We start from the raw sequence: 15,874 nt of genomic DNA, 5'->3' as shown, positions 1-15,874 counted from the left end.
ACCAAGTTCGCAAAGAGTCTCGTAGCTTCGCTCTTTCTGGATCAATTTCCAGGCTCGCCTCCTCCAAAAACTCTCCCGCCAAATACTCTTCCTCCAAATATTTTTCGGCGTCGGTATCTTCGTTGTGGATGGATCCTTCTTCGCTCATATGGTCGTCATCGTCACCGTTTTCGTTCAAATACTCCTCTTCCATAGACGCCATAGGTTCTTCATAGGGGTCACTCATAGCAACATCTAAAACAAAGAATTAGGGAAGATAGGGTCCCTACTAGCAATGAGAATGTAAAAGTGTGCGTCTTTCAGGCGAGGGGCATGTAGAAGCAGGGGGAGACGGTTGGAAATACGCGGAATTACGCGGCGGCGAGAGCGTGTTTTGCTTTCTACACAGTTTTCGCACTCACACAATCACACATGTGTGAATGTGTGCGTTCACTTTCAGCCAGCGCGCTCAGTTTGGTTTTCTCGCAGCGGCTTGCTGGTGTCGGTGTCTCGTTCGCACTAGTGCAGCGAGTGTTCCTCGTGCGTTCCCTTTCTTGCTACCACACAAAATCGTCAGTACAGTTCAAGCCTTCGCAGTGTGAGGCCGCGCGCGTTTTAGCCTAAGTCCCGGGCGCTCGATGTAATTTGAAGTGAAGTGTTGAAGTGTTGTTTATTTCAATTCACATTATTACGGCCTCGGCCGTATTTTCTATTGATAAAGTGTTGTGCGCATTGAAATAAAGCAGCGTTAATCTTTCATAATTCAACATGAATATGTAAATTATGTTGCTTTATTTCAATGTTTTTTTTACAGTATTCAACATGAACAACATACAGGCAGTAAAGCGGGTGCTTGAAGTGACGATTTTTTTAAAATATTTATAATAAAAAATATGTGTGGTTTTGTGGCAAGATTGTGGTTAGCGATGTGTGGAACTGTGCCTTAAGTTTCAATAAAGTGTTAAAATATCAAACGAGTTTGATGTAATTAAATTTATTTCGATGCACGCGATTTTATTACGCAGCAAATCAAAGTGAACGAAAGCGCACAGCGCACAACGCGCAACGAAAGAAACGAGGGGGAGGGGGTGTTCAGCGCAGCGCGCAAGTGCGGCAACAGCGCAGCGCAAACCGAAAGAAACGCGAGAGAGCAAGAACAGCTGATCCGCGCATCCAGCGCAGCGCGAGAGGAAAAAACGGGAGGGAGGGGGTATCAGCTGATCAGCTGTTTTGTATCGCGAGAGCGCCCCGTGTAATTTGAAGGCATGCGAGAGAGCGCTGCGCGCGCTCACTCTCAATTCAGAAAAAAATCGCTTCCGCTCGACTATGGCGGCCAATACAAAATCGACCGAACCCCTTCCCCCTGTTTCTACATGCCCCTCGCCTGTAAATTTCGCTCTCTTTGTCTGTCGGGGTAAATGTACCAATAGTGATGCAATTTGTCGCGGTACAGATGTATTTCAATGGATTTAAAGTGTCAGAAAGGACATTTTCTGAATATTTCAACACATAACAGTTGGAATATGTTTTATCTTCGCAATCACAACCATTTTTATCATGAAATACATCAAATTTACGAAAAAATACATATTTTTGTGACTGCTTCGTTGTACCTATAATGGTGGTATGGTTCCTATAGTCGTCGTATTGTGTTCCTATAGTGGTGGTAAACAAAGATGCATAAAAACGGTGTATACTATCAATGAAAATTAGTTTAGAAGCTGTTTTCGTATGAATAGCAAGGATTACTGCCATAATATAGGGTTCTTGCGTAATTTGATCGTAAAAAATGTATAAATTTGATCAATGAAACTATTGACTAAAGTACTGCATCACACCTGTCATCAACCTACACCCGGAAAAGTGTGCTTGATTTGAAGTCAATTTTTCATTCAGCCATATAAGCGAATTTTGGTCTGTTTTTGGTAAATTACCTACATAAAACTCATTTCTGTTGCTTATTTTTAGTGAAAACAGTACGACATGTGAAAAATTTCCTCAAAAAAATCTAAAACGACCTGTTTTTATTGATTTTATAACTATAACCACTATAGGAACATGCCTGTTTTGTGTACTTATAATGGCACTATGGTAAAAAACACTCAAAAATGCATAAATATGGTCAAAAGGCAAATAATTTTAGTAAAACAATAACATTTCATAACAGTTATGTTGAAAAACTAGTAATTGCGTGGTTATGTGGTCATTTAGAACGTTAACAGAAAAATGAGTTTCGTTATGAAATCCTAAGGATTTTGGAAAAATGTTGACTCATTTCACAAAATAATGGATTTTTCGATCACTAAGAAACGGAATGGCCCCATTTAACTTTTAAACCCTTTGTAAAAGGCTAAAGAACATTTCACACTAACTTAAATAACTTAATTACTTGTAATTTGCCGTACGAACCGCATTTTAGTGCAATACCACCTCTATTGGTACTACCACCACTATAGATACATTTACCCTATTAGTTGTTTTTTTTATTTAAGATATTATATATATTATATATAAACATATAATCTTTTTTTTTTTATTTCGTCGGACGCCGCATCCGATTTTATCTGTCAAACTAAATGTGTGGTGTTTTATAGGAACAATCTCAACTTAACTTTCCATAATCGTTATATAATTAAAATCATCCAAATAATTGCAATATGATACGAAAAAGCGTTTTACAGCACGTGCGATAAAATCGTATGCGATGAAGCACATTCACGGCCCTCATTCCCTCCATCGCGCTATCTCTTTCTCGCGTGTGGTCAATGCTCACGAGCTGTTGTGGCGCTTAACAAAGCCGTTAACAAACATTGCGGCGATGAAGTTTCATTGTCACAAATCAACCTAAACAAGCGCAATGAGTTTAACCGCTGCAATGTAAAAATGACTACGAAATCGCTAGCTCACGCAGGAGGGTTTGCTGTGCAACGCGCAGAACCTTAATTCCCATTAACACGTTCAGCCTGGCGCTGTTTCTCATCATCTTTCCTTTCCGCCGGCATCTATCCAAGCGATTCATAACGCTCCTAAGTAGTAAGGAAAATAGAATATGAAGTAGCCTTCTACTTCCCGTTCAACTTTGGTTGCTTAAAATCAGAAGAATGTAGAACATTTGTATTGTATATGGAACACTCTATGTATGAACGGTGATGATTGTCATCGCTCCTGACGTGACGCAACCTGGATGCCGTCCGAATGCACCCCGACCTGGCATCAACTAAAAGAGCTCTAGATGAATCAGCGTCATTGGCTCGTGAAATTCCACTCTTTTACTCTCCTCATTATTACATTCTTTTCAATAAAGTAAATTCAAAACGTAAAAATGTGGGTTCCAGGAAAGAGCAAAAAAATCTCGAGTGTACACACACACACACGCGCAACGACACACGTGCTTGCGTTCTCTGTTCTACGCCCCGCCCCCCGCTCATTCGCCCAACAGATCTATTTTTAAATCATCACTTCCATCGACGGCGGTCGATGTGACGATGTGTGTCGTCGCGTGTGTGTTGTCGATTTGGTCAGAAAAACTTTTCTTTCACTCCAAATCTCTGACTTGGAGTGTCATCGTTCCGATTGAACCATCGCGACTTTATTCAGTGCGCGCGGTTAAAACGACCATTTGTATTGTGTTGTACGTAGCGTGCGCGCCAAAATTTTAAGAGTGCGCGGAGAGTGAAGGTTGGTTTTTGGAGATGGGGGAATGAGATACAGAGACAAATTTCGCTGCAGATTAACACATACATTCTCACTGCACGGAATACATTCTGAACTGCGAATACTCAGTTCTGAGAGAATTTACTTGAGCGCTCGTGCATGATTGCAAGCAAGCGTGGTATAGAGGATAGAGGGAGACAAACGATTATTTTGCTCCAAGCTTTCTACTTTTGTCTCGTTGGATAGAACGCAAGTTGATTGTGTTGGGTAAGGGCGGTGGCAACGCTTTTTCGCATGCGATTTTATCGGACGGCCTGTAAAATTTTTAAATGGGATTTGACAGATAACGTCGGACGACGAAATCGCACGTCCGACGTTATCTGTCAAATTCCATATAAATCTCGTCCGATAAAATACCATCCGATCAGCGTTGCCACCGCCCAAACCGTCACATCTCTTCTCAACAAGTTTCGACATCTTGGTTGAAACGTCAGTTGTCAAATGTCACTTTGTGTATTAGCCTCACTTTGTCTTGTGAACGCAACAATAAAGCACGCGGATTGTCCCGAAATATACAACAGAATGTGAAACAAGTTATAATCCCTTCTCGTTACCGTTAACTTGTCTAGGAGGGGAGTACTGTGGCAACCTTGCGTATTACTGCAACGCACTGTAAAGTGCCGAAAACTTTTAACCTTTGTAAGGTTCCGTACACACCTTTACGCTTCCGTGTCTATTGCGAAACTAATACGCGTTCCTCTATTAACACTAATACTACAAACTTATACTAACTACGCTATGTAAGGATCATTACACTACTACCACGAAATCTTCCAGTTGAATTTGTACAGAATAAAATTAAGTCAGTCTTATCTCGCAATCTATCTCGATCACATCTCTTTCCCCGTTAAATTCCTACAAATCGAAAGAACGCGCTAAAGATGTTTAATTGGTGCTAGCAATAGGCTTAACTATGATCCAAAAAAATGGAGATATTCTTAACATATGTTGTGCATTGCACAACATATGCATTCAGAACAACATTGAATGGCAACATGACATTGAAGAAATGTTAACAGCATTTAACGAATAAAATATCTTCAACTGGGATATTATAAGAAAACCTGTAGAGTATTCTATATATACACCCGTTCTTTATTTTTTCTTGCCAGCTACTGAATCTTAGCCTGCACTCTCCGATCTTTTACCCATATACCATATAAAGTACTGTAGTTTTAAAATAAAACTTCTCTGGTGTACGTTGATTGTTTGCCACACATTCAATAAAAAGGGATTTATTAAATTCTATTCGTTATTATTCGCTGTGAAATGTTTAATTATTTTGTTTTTGTTTTTAAGCTAACAATGCAAAACTTATTTCTTATTCCTTATTTTCTAGAGCTAGTTTAAGCTCATTTTTTTTTGTTTGGCTATTTCTTGTTGAAATTCGAATTTGCGATTTTCTAAGTCCAACGTTTTGATGGCTACATCGCGCCTTAACTCTAAATCTTTTTTCTTAAAATCTAACTCTTCTTTCCTTAATTCTAGTTCCTTTAACTTTAATTCATACGTTTTTTCTTTAATTTTGTTGTATCTTATTTGCTCAAACAATCTAAGTTGATCGAGGGATTTTTTAGTTTTTGTAGGAGTGGCATCGTTTGATTCTTCCTCATCAATTATTTGTTCCATCTCTTCAGCATGGACCAAATTGTTTACAAGAGGAACCTCTTTGACCACTTCGGTAGCCATGGCAACAACAGGTGCACATTGGTTTACACCCATCACATCACAGCTTGTTCCTGAAGCGGTCACTTCCATGTCCATCATCTCTATTACATGTTTTTCCAAAGCGGAAAAACTGTTCTAATTACAAGGTCCACCTCCTGTGGCCCTGTACTCACGATTGTTATGAGATATTTTTTTTCAAAGAAGATCTGTAGTCTGCCCAAACCTAAAGAAAAAAACACAAACACACACAATTAATTTTTCTATCCTAAAACTAAACGTCAAGGGAGAAAACTTACCTTTTTCCATCCAGAGCCGTCCTTAATTGGTGGCCGAACACGTTTAACTCTTGGGCAACAGATTCCCAGAAGTGAACGCTTCCTTTTTGCCTATCTGCCTTCAAATCTGCGTTTGAATCGATTATTTCAACCAAACGTTTAAACTGGGGTTTGGTAGTAGTTTTTCGTTTTTCTTTAAACGAAGAAATATTTTTTGAATAAAGATTTTATTTACTACAGGATGCAAATCTTAATACTCACAGTCATTTCACTACAATCCTTTTACACCAAAATTTTCACGGGTAAGTGACGCAACTAAACACTACCGTTGTCGATTTGCAAATGGCAATCCCGTCTGCGGGGAACATGGGCACCATCGTTTCCAATGGCTCCTTAGATGAGTAGTGTCAAACTTAACCAAATTGAAGTAAACATCTGTCTGTCTGGGTTTGTGAGTTTTGAAGGGTAAATTGGCGAGGATGGAGAGGGGGGTGGGTGAATTGTCACAATTTACACTGGTGTAGACTCATTTATCCGGAACATGTTAGGTTATTTTGAGGTTCGAGGAGAAGCTGCTCCTAAATAGACGGAGCCCCAACACACTAGGATAATTAATCCATTTTGAACACGTCTTGGGCATTTACTTTTACCTTCTGACAAAAAAAACATAGCTAGTCTTCCTATTCTGAGGGCTTTAAACCAAAGGAAACCTTGTCGGCACAAAGTGCGCTTATCGTTAAATACGCTATGACTGTTAGGAAGTATTAGATAACAGCAGTATTTGGAGCTTTGGGCCAAATAGCTTACAATGATTGCCGAGTATGCATCCTCTCAAATGGAAATTAAATTAAATGGTCCTACATAGCATGGGGTTGCGTGGTACAGTCTTCAAATAACACGACTTAACAACATGCCCTTACAAGCCCGTATTTTGGCCCAAGCGCTCTCGGATTTTTTTCACGAGTATTTGTGCATCAAGGGCTTCACGTCCTCCTGCCAGTCTCTGAATGTCCTCGCTTACCCTCAGTTTGTCTGGAGATGGTCGGTGAAAGATGACCAGATCCAGTAACGGCTGACACTCTGCAGGAGTACCTGCTACGAGAATCAAACAGCTGGAGCCGATTATGCGAACCTGCTTGTGTAACGACCGAGCTCCAGTGGTGTTGGGCAATGAGGTCGCTAACATGGAGGCGCGACATGCAGCAGTAGCTGTAGCGCGAAACGAACGGCGCAACGCTGCACAAAGGTCGCTGAGAGCGCAACGTAGGGAGGAACGACGTTCGTCCCCCAACTCCAACGGGGCGAGGTATAGACCAGGAGTCACAGGACAGTCCACAACGGACCACAGCAGTGAAGACGAGAACGACAACGACCGAACCATTGCACATACTGTATACGGTTCGTTTGCCGAATCCTCGAAAATCGGGTTAAGCGTGGCAAAAATGGCAGCAGCAATTGAGACAGACCTGCTTATTACTTTAATAAAGCATACGCTGTTAAAGCCCGTCTGTACAAGCATCATACGTACTGTATCCTCGTAGCAAGGACTGCCTATCTTGCTGCGTGATACTTGCTAAAAAAATCTGGAAAGTATGTATGGTCCGGCGGAGCACATAATTTAGAGAGAATAGTCTTAAAAACAAATAAACATAAATGGACCCTAGCACTTCCCTGTGACCACAACAACCGTCGGCTCTATCCCATCCTATACCGAAGGATTTTTATTTCATTAGGGCTGATTTCATCGATCCTCATACAATTATTTTGATTGAAAATTAGTTACAGGAAATCGTCCATTGTCCACAGCCGTAAATAGTACGATTGCCTAGTTTACAAATTTTATTCTGAGTATTAATTAGTAAATCAAAGAATAAACTCAACATATGCCCTGCACGCATTTTATTTTCAGCGAAAATGGTAGACATAAGTAACAAACAACTCATTTCAGAAAAGATCCGCGAAACCTCGCGGATTTCATTTCATACAAACGGGAACGAACGTCCCCGAATATAACAGTTCATTTTCCCTGTAACCGCATCCTTATAACAGAGTTTTGAAAATGAGTGCCAACTGACATGAACATGAACTTTATTGAGCGATAATGAGTGCCGCGGCGAATGGATCGCGACGAACGAGTTCACCGGTATGGCTGATTGTTTCAATAACAATGGCAAGTACACATTTGCGGTTCACCGTTAGCATTTAATTTCGCTTAAACCCTTGTTATTTTGAAGTGATTTATGTTAATACGAAATCGTGTAAGTGTGGCGATGTTGGGTTTGACATCCTTGATTTGCGCGACGAAACACTCAATCGAGTTCGACACCCCAGCGCGAACAGTATAAATATAAGCGAATTTTAGTTTGTAGGAGGACTCTGGAAAACTTGATCAAAGCAGAACGCTCGGACACATCCCATCACTTGCTCCACCACTGAAAGAAATAAAATACGCAGAATCGTACATAAGTAACTTTTTTTTTGTTTCAATACATGAATGTTCACAATTATCTTATACTTCACAGGGAGACTTGCACCAACAAAACACAGTTGGATAAAATGGTTGAAACGATGGAAAGTGCTCCTCTAATCGCACGAGCACTTTTCAAAGGAGACCAGACAGCGTTCTGGAAAGATTTAGAAGAGAAGTTAAACAGCCTTAAAAACTGCTGAATTGGTAAATTTTCTAGAAAACTGTTAAAAGCGTTGCAAAACTACTCCTTTGAAACATGTTTGAACACGTTCAGCCAGGCGCTGATTTTAATCAACTTTCCGTTCCGCCGGCTGCTATTGATTTCGGCAGAGTACAGTTGTGTGCAATATTATGTAGCATGCACATGCACATGCTATACTGTCTATAATCAATTCACACGCAATTCTCATCACACTTAATAAACACAAATTGTCAACACCACACAACACACAAAAAAGGATAAAATAACCACTCAAGAAATTAACACAACCCAAACCACATAAATAACCTTACGCCAGGAATTGTAAGTCAGCAGAAAAACCCTTGTCCAAAAACACTTAAAAACACACAACCCGCACACAGCCCCGTAGGTGCGAAAACAGCAGAAAAACATTACCCAGCACAAAAACGTTTCAAGTGCGTAAAGTGTAAAAAACACAGCATTGCATAATAGCAACCAACAGTTAATAAATAATGAAATAGGAGACACCGTACCTCGTGTGTACAAACAGAACCGTTAATCGTAAGCGTAGGAAACAAAACACCACGTAAGCGCCAGAACCCAGAACTGACCTTACAGAATAATTGCAACCATATGTTAACCGAAAAACCTAACCCTCAGCATAACCGACACAACGCGAAAGTAAACGCAAAATCGAATTGAAGAAAGGTACCGTATAAATAAAGATGCAATATGAGACCAGGACGGGCACAGAGACAGTTAGAATCACAGTTACGCACAGTACGTACAGTTGTAAAGTGGTGCTGCTAAGTCTTGGTCGGTCAAGTCTCGATTTGCAAACAAAGTGAAATGTGTATTTAATTCAGTTGTGTTTGTCCGAAACCTCCACCATCGTGCTTACAAATATACCTGAAGAGTGATGTCTATAGTATGGCATTGTTGAACTATCCGTCGCGTCCGAACCAACTTATTACATGGCGACCGTGAATTTTAAGCTGCAATCTTCGGATGTGCAAAAAAAAAAAAGTGATGAATGAAACCCCAAACACGGACAAAAAGTGCAAAGTGGAAACGTTTTATAAAAATCGCAAGTGCTTCTGAAATGACTTGGAAAGTGATTAATTACCAACAATAGTAAACTGCGAGTGAAAACCAATCATTTTCAAAATGGGAGGCAAGGCTGCAAAACCTGAAACAAATATCAAAGGAGACCATGATCTTACAATAGTCCAAACTCAGAATATTCATACAGAATATCATCTGACTCAGGATTTAAAACTAAACATTATTTTAGGGCTGCTAATCACCCTGTGCATTGTTAAAATAGCGAAAACTTGTTACAAACACCTTCGTAACCAAGCGCAAAAACACGCTTTAAAAGTGCTTACGCTACCAAAGTAGCAACGTAAACATTGAATCGAGAACAGTGAATGAATGATATACGAAAAAGGTGATATGCTATTTGACCCACAAAAATAGGTAAAGGCTGTGGAAAAGTACCGTAAGTTCACCAATGCAGCTATTGACCGCGATTATGAAAAAAAAAAACAATTATGCGCGTATGAGAACCTACCGCAACGTGTAAAAACACTGTGACCAGCGGTATGGTTTGGAACAGCCGTTCCCAACGCGGAAGACGAGAAGAATAAGGCAAGAATGGACATACCCCGTCCCAACCCGGACGAGACATAGAGGCTGATGATGAGATCGAGACATCGGGCATGACTCCAGCTACGAGAACTCCAAGTTTAGGAACCCAAACAATGGCGACGTTTAACCTAAAAGAAGCTTCGGCTGTAGTACCGACATATAATGGATCCGCAGACCAATTACAATCCTTCCTTAGGGCAATACATTTTGCAAAGAGAATGTTCCCGGATGATCAAGAGGGACTATTGGTAGACTTCATTTACACTAGATTATCTGGTAAGGCAGAAACCGGAATAAAACCCAACCTTACCACAGTACAGCAAGTAGCAGAGGATATAAAATCACGCTGTGAAGAAAAGGTAGAACCAAGCAAAGTAATAGCTAACATGAAATCATTAAAAACTAAGGATACAAAGACACTTTGCAAAGAAATAGAAGAGCTTACAGAAAAATTGAAGGTTCTCTACCTTCAAAAACAAATTCCAACCGAAGTAGCAAATGAATTCGCAATTCGGGAAGGAATAAATTCATTAATAGATAAAGTGTCAAATCGAGAAGCTAAAACAGCTCTCATCATTGGAAAATTCACAACTATAAACGAAGCTACTAAAGTAGTAGATGAATGCGAATCTCGACAAGACAAAGCACAAGTACTTGCTTACCAGGGTTCATACAACAATAGTAGATTCAATAATTATAGACAACAGAACAGGAATTATCAGTATAATAACCGTCCTAACTCAAACCAATCATACAGACGCAATGACAATTACAGAAACAACAACAATTTCAATAACCGCAATTATAACAGTGATGGCTACAACAGCAATCAAAGAAATAATAACCGCAGTGGCAATAATAGAGACAACCAAAATCAAAGATACAATAATAATGGCTATCAAAACAGGCCAAATAGAAGCCCTAGGGCTATAACGAATCGAGAAACAGGGCAACAATCCAGAAACGTATATCATACTACAGCTCAGGTACAGGAGGATAAGAATAATTTTTTAGACCAAAAGGAATCAACTCAGACTCTAGACCAATATACTCGCTAGATTTGAATGGAGTTGATTACATAAAAATTAAACTGAGTTTTGCTAATACCGAAACATCTATATTATTAGTCGACACAGGAGCATCAGTATCACTATTCAAAGCAAGCAAATTAAAAAAAAATCACAGTCCAATAAGATCAAATTCGATTTCATTGACAGGCATTTCTAACACACCAATATATTCTAAGGGTATTACAACTTGTACTATTTTTTTTAACAATTTAGAATTGGAACATGACTTTGTATTAGTTCCAGATGAATTTAACATAGGAGCAGACGGTATATTAGGTAGAGATTTTTACAAACTTTACAGATGTTCTATTAACTATGAATTACTATTGCTTACATTCACATGCCAAGGAGAGGAAATTCAACATAATATTGAGGAAGACGACGGAAAAGGATTTATTTTACCTATCAGAAGTGAAGTAGTACGAAGAATATACCTTCCAAATATAACTGAGGACACCATAGTATTCGCTCAAGAAATCCAACCAGGAGTATTTTGTGGTAGTACAATCATTTCTAAAGATAATCAAGTAGTTAAATTCATCAACACAAAGCAACGAAATATCTACATAACTCATGCAGAATTCAAACCTATTACAGAACCATTATCGAATTATGAAGCTAAACAAGTAAATAACAAAGCAGGAGAAGTAAACAATGATAGACTGCAAAAACTTTTACAAAAAATTAAAATAGATAAAATTCCCACCTCGGAAATTTACAATCTAAGAAAAATTGTTACAGAATACAACGATATTTTTTGCGTAGAAGATGATCCAATTACTACAAACAATTTTTACCCTCAGAAAATCGAATTAAAAGACAATATCCCAACTTACATACCAAACTATAAACAAATTTATTCACAAACAGACGAAATACAAAATCAAGTAGACAAAATGCTTAAGAATGATATAATTGAACATTCAGTTTCACCATATAATTCACCAATCTTACTTGTACCAAAGAAATCAACAGATGGTAATAAAAAATGGAGACTTGTTGTAGATTTCAGACAGTTAAACAAAAAGGTTATACCAGATAAATCTCCATTGCCAAGAATTGACTCAATACTAGATCAACTCGGCAGGGCAAAATATTTTAGCACCCTTGACCTCATGTCAGGATTTCACCAAATACCTCTAGAAAATGATTCAAGAAAATTTACAGCTTTTTCAACCGGATCAGGGCATTACCAATTTAAACGTATGCCGTTCGGTTTAAACATTAGCCCCAACAGTTTTCAACGTATGATGGCTATCGCTATGGCAGGATTAACCCCTGAGCTAGCATTTGTATATATAGACGATATAATCGTTACTGGCTGCAGTGCACGGCAGCACATCAGTAACATAGTTAAGGTTTTTGATAGATTAAGACAGTACAATTTAAAATTAAATCCAGAAAAATGTTCATTTTTTAAAACAGAAGTTACCTATTTAGGTCATAAAATAACAGATAAGGGAATATATCCAGACGATTCTAAGTTCGAAACAATTAGAAATTTTCCAATACCTAAAAATGCAGACGAAGTACGAAGATTTGTCGCATTTTGTAATTATTATCGTAAGTTTGTACATAATTTCGCTAATACTGCTAAACCTTTAAATAATCTAATTAAGAAAAAAGTAAAATTTATTTGGACAGACGAATGTCAAAACGCATTTAATAGCTTAAAACAAAGTCTTTTATCACCTACAGTTTTAAAATATCCAGATTTTAAGAAAGAGTTTATATTAACAACAGACGCTTCTGATGTAGCATGTGGAGCAGTTCTTTCACAAATAACAGATGGAGAAGACCACCCAATAGCATATGCAAGCAAAAGCTTCACACCAGGAGAAAAAAATAAGCCTATTATTGAAAAAGAATTGACAGCAATTCATTGGGCAATTAATTATTTCAAACCATATCTATACGGTAGAAAATTTACTGTAAAAACAGATCATAGACCATTAGTATATTTGTTTGGTATGAAGAATCCAACATCAAAACTAACTAGAATTAGATTAGATTTAGAAGAGTTTGATTTTAAAATAGAATTTTTAGCAGGAAAAACTAATGTAGTAGCAGATGCGCTATCCAGAATCGTAACGGATTCTGACGAACTTAAAGCATCTATCCCTAAAAATAAGACGGATTTAGCTAATCCTATTTTATAAGTGAATACTAGAGCAATGACAAGGAAAAATATAACTGCAGATAAAAAAGAAAAAGAGAAAGACAAGGAAGAAACGAAAGTGAAATATGATCAAACTAATATGTATGAAACAGATAGGCCATCTGAAACAACTAAAATGTTGAAAATGAAATCAAATATTATTGAAAATGAAGAATTTATTGAGCTCGTGATATACAATCACAATTATTACAAAGCGCTGGGAAAATTTAAAATACCCATAACTTCTGCGAAGAAAAGTCAAACACTAGAGTTTGTACTGCATGAATCATGCCTAATCGCTAGAAAGTATCACAAGAATTTAGCAATTGCATCGAATGACAAGTTATTCGAATTTTATTCAATGTCGACCATAAAAGAAATTATTAACAAAATGATAACAGACGTTCATGTCATCGTGTATACACAACCTAAATGGATAGAAGAGAAAGAAGAACAATTTCAAATAATGTCCAATTTCCACACAACACCAGTAGGAGGTCATCTAGGACAATTCAAACTATATAGTAAAATAAAAGATAAATACAAATGGAAAAATATGAAAGCGGATATCATCAAGTATGTCAAAAGTTGTAAAGCATGCGCAACTAACAAGATCCTAAAACATACTAAAGAGGAAACTGTTGTGACGACAACACCCTCTAAACCTTTTAACATCATAACAATTGATACCGTAGGACCGCTACCAAAAACAGCAAACAATAATCGATACGCAGTTACCATACAATGCGAATTATCGAAATATATCGTAATAATCCCGATTCAAAACAAAGAAGCAAACACTATAGCAAAAGCTTTAGTAGAAAATTTCATTCTTACATTTGGAAACTTTTTAGAAATGAGATCAGATCAAGGACTTGAATACAATAATGAAATTTTAACCCAAATATCAAAAATATTAGAAATCAAACAAACATTCGCAGCAGCATATCATCCACAAACAATAGGAGCTTTAGAACGAAACCACAGAAGCTTAAACGAATACTTACGAGGTTATACCAATGAACACCATGACGATTGGGATCAATGGACTAAATTCTATGAATTTGTTTACAACACCTCAGTACACAGCATAACTAACCTCACACCCTTCGAATTAGTATTTGGAAGACAAGCAAATTTACCACAAGAACTATACAAAACAAAAGTAGACCCAGGGTACAATATAGAACAATACTACAATGAAATGAAATTTAAATTACAAAAAGCACATGCAATAGCCAAAAACAAACTAATCGCATCAAAAATACAACGTCAAGCCAAACTTAATGAAAATCTAAACAAATTAAACATACGCATAGGAGATTACGTTTACCTAACAAACGAAAATAGAAAAAAATTAGATCCAGTCTACATAGGACCATTTATAATCGTAGAAATCACAGATACAAATTGCGTTATAAAACATAATCAGACAGGAAAAACCACAACAGTACATAAAAACCGATTAAAACAGTTTAAGTGAATAATGCACTTATTCGTAAAAACTCAGTCGCACATTATTCAAAAAGGGCGGAGGTGTAGCATGCACATGCACATGCTATACTGTCTATAATCAATTCACACGCAATTCTCATCACACTTAATAAACACAAATTGTCAACACCACACAACACACAAAAAAGGATAAAATAACCACTCAAGAAATTAACACAACCCAAACCACATAAATAACCTTACGCCAGGAATTGTAAGTCAGCAGAAAAACCCTTGTCCAAAAACACTTAAAAACACACAACCCGCACACAGCCCCGTAGGTGCGAAAACAGCAGAAAAACATTACCCAGCACAAAAACGCTTCAAGTGCGTAAAGTGTAAAAAACACAGCATTGCATAATAGCAACCAACAGTTAATAAATAATGAAATAGGAGACACCGTACCTCGTGTGTACAAACAGAACCGTTAATCGTAAGCGTAGGAAACAAAACACCACGTAAGCGCCAGAACCCAGAACTGACCTTACAGAATAATTGCAACCATATGTTAACCGAAAAACCTAACCCTCAGCATAACCGACACAAAGCGAAAGTAAACGCAAAATCGAATTGAAGAAAGGTACCGTATAAATAAAGATGCAAGATGAGACCAGGACGGGCACAGAGACAGTTAGAATCACAGTTACGCACAGTACGTACAGTTGTAAAGTGGTGCTGCTAAGTCTTGGTCGGTCAAGTCTCGATTTGCAAACAAAGTGAAATGTGTATTTAATTCAGTTGTGTTTGTCCGAAACCTCCACCATCGTGCTTACAAATATACCTGAAGAGTGATGTCTATAGTATGGCATTGTTGAACTATCCGTCGCGTCCGAACCAACTTATTACAATTAGTTGTTTCCTTAGCATTAGACCAATAGCAGGCTCCAGGGCCTGCCACCGTTAACGGAAAAGCTTATTGACAGGTCCCTGTCATCGGGCTGAACGTGTTAAACATGCGCTATTGTGAGTGTTGCCAATGACGAAAGACTTCCTATTCGTACAATAATTCATAGCACATGATATCAAATCAAATGATGAATGAATATTCCCTGTTCGTATTACAATTATAATTTATTATATTTTTAGGTGTGGTTCGATTACAAATGTTCCGTTAAGAAAAAGCTGCGAGAAAACCATGCGCAACTTACAGGAACATGAGGAGGTCCATACAGATTAAAAAATCTTTCTGACAATGAGGAAAAACTAGCTGCTTTA

At 38.0% G+C, this 15,874-nt stretch overlaps 1 long non-coding RNA gene across 1 annotated transcript; it reads left to right on the top strand.

The window, feature by feature from the left end:
- Positions 1–262: 262 nt before the first annotated feature.
- LOC125906510 (uncharacterized) lies at positions 263–976 on the top strand. The gene is made up of 2 exons (XR_007451888.1): positions 263–619; positions 794–976. It is a non-coding gene; the product is annotated as an uncharacterized LOC125906510 (long non-coding RNA).
- Positions 977–15,874: the final 14,898 nt, after the last annotated feature.

Source organism: Anopheles coluzzii, chromosome 2 (assembly GCF_943734685.1).
Source record: "Anopheles coluzzii chromosome 2, AcolN3, whole genome shotgun sequence".
Classification (NCBI taxonomy): Eukaryota; Metazoa; Arthropoda; class Insecta; order Diptera; family Culicidae; genus Anopheles; species Anopheles coluzzii.
Note: the sequence above shows the minus strand (reverse complement) of the source record. Positions and strands in the feature narration are given on the sequence as shown.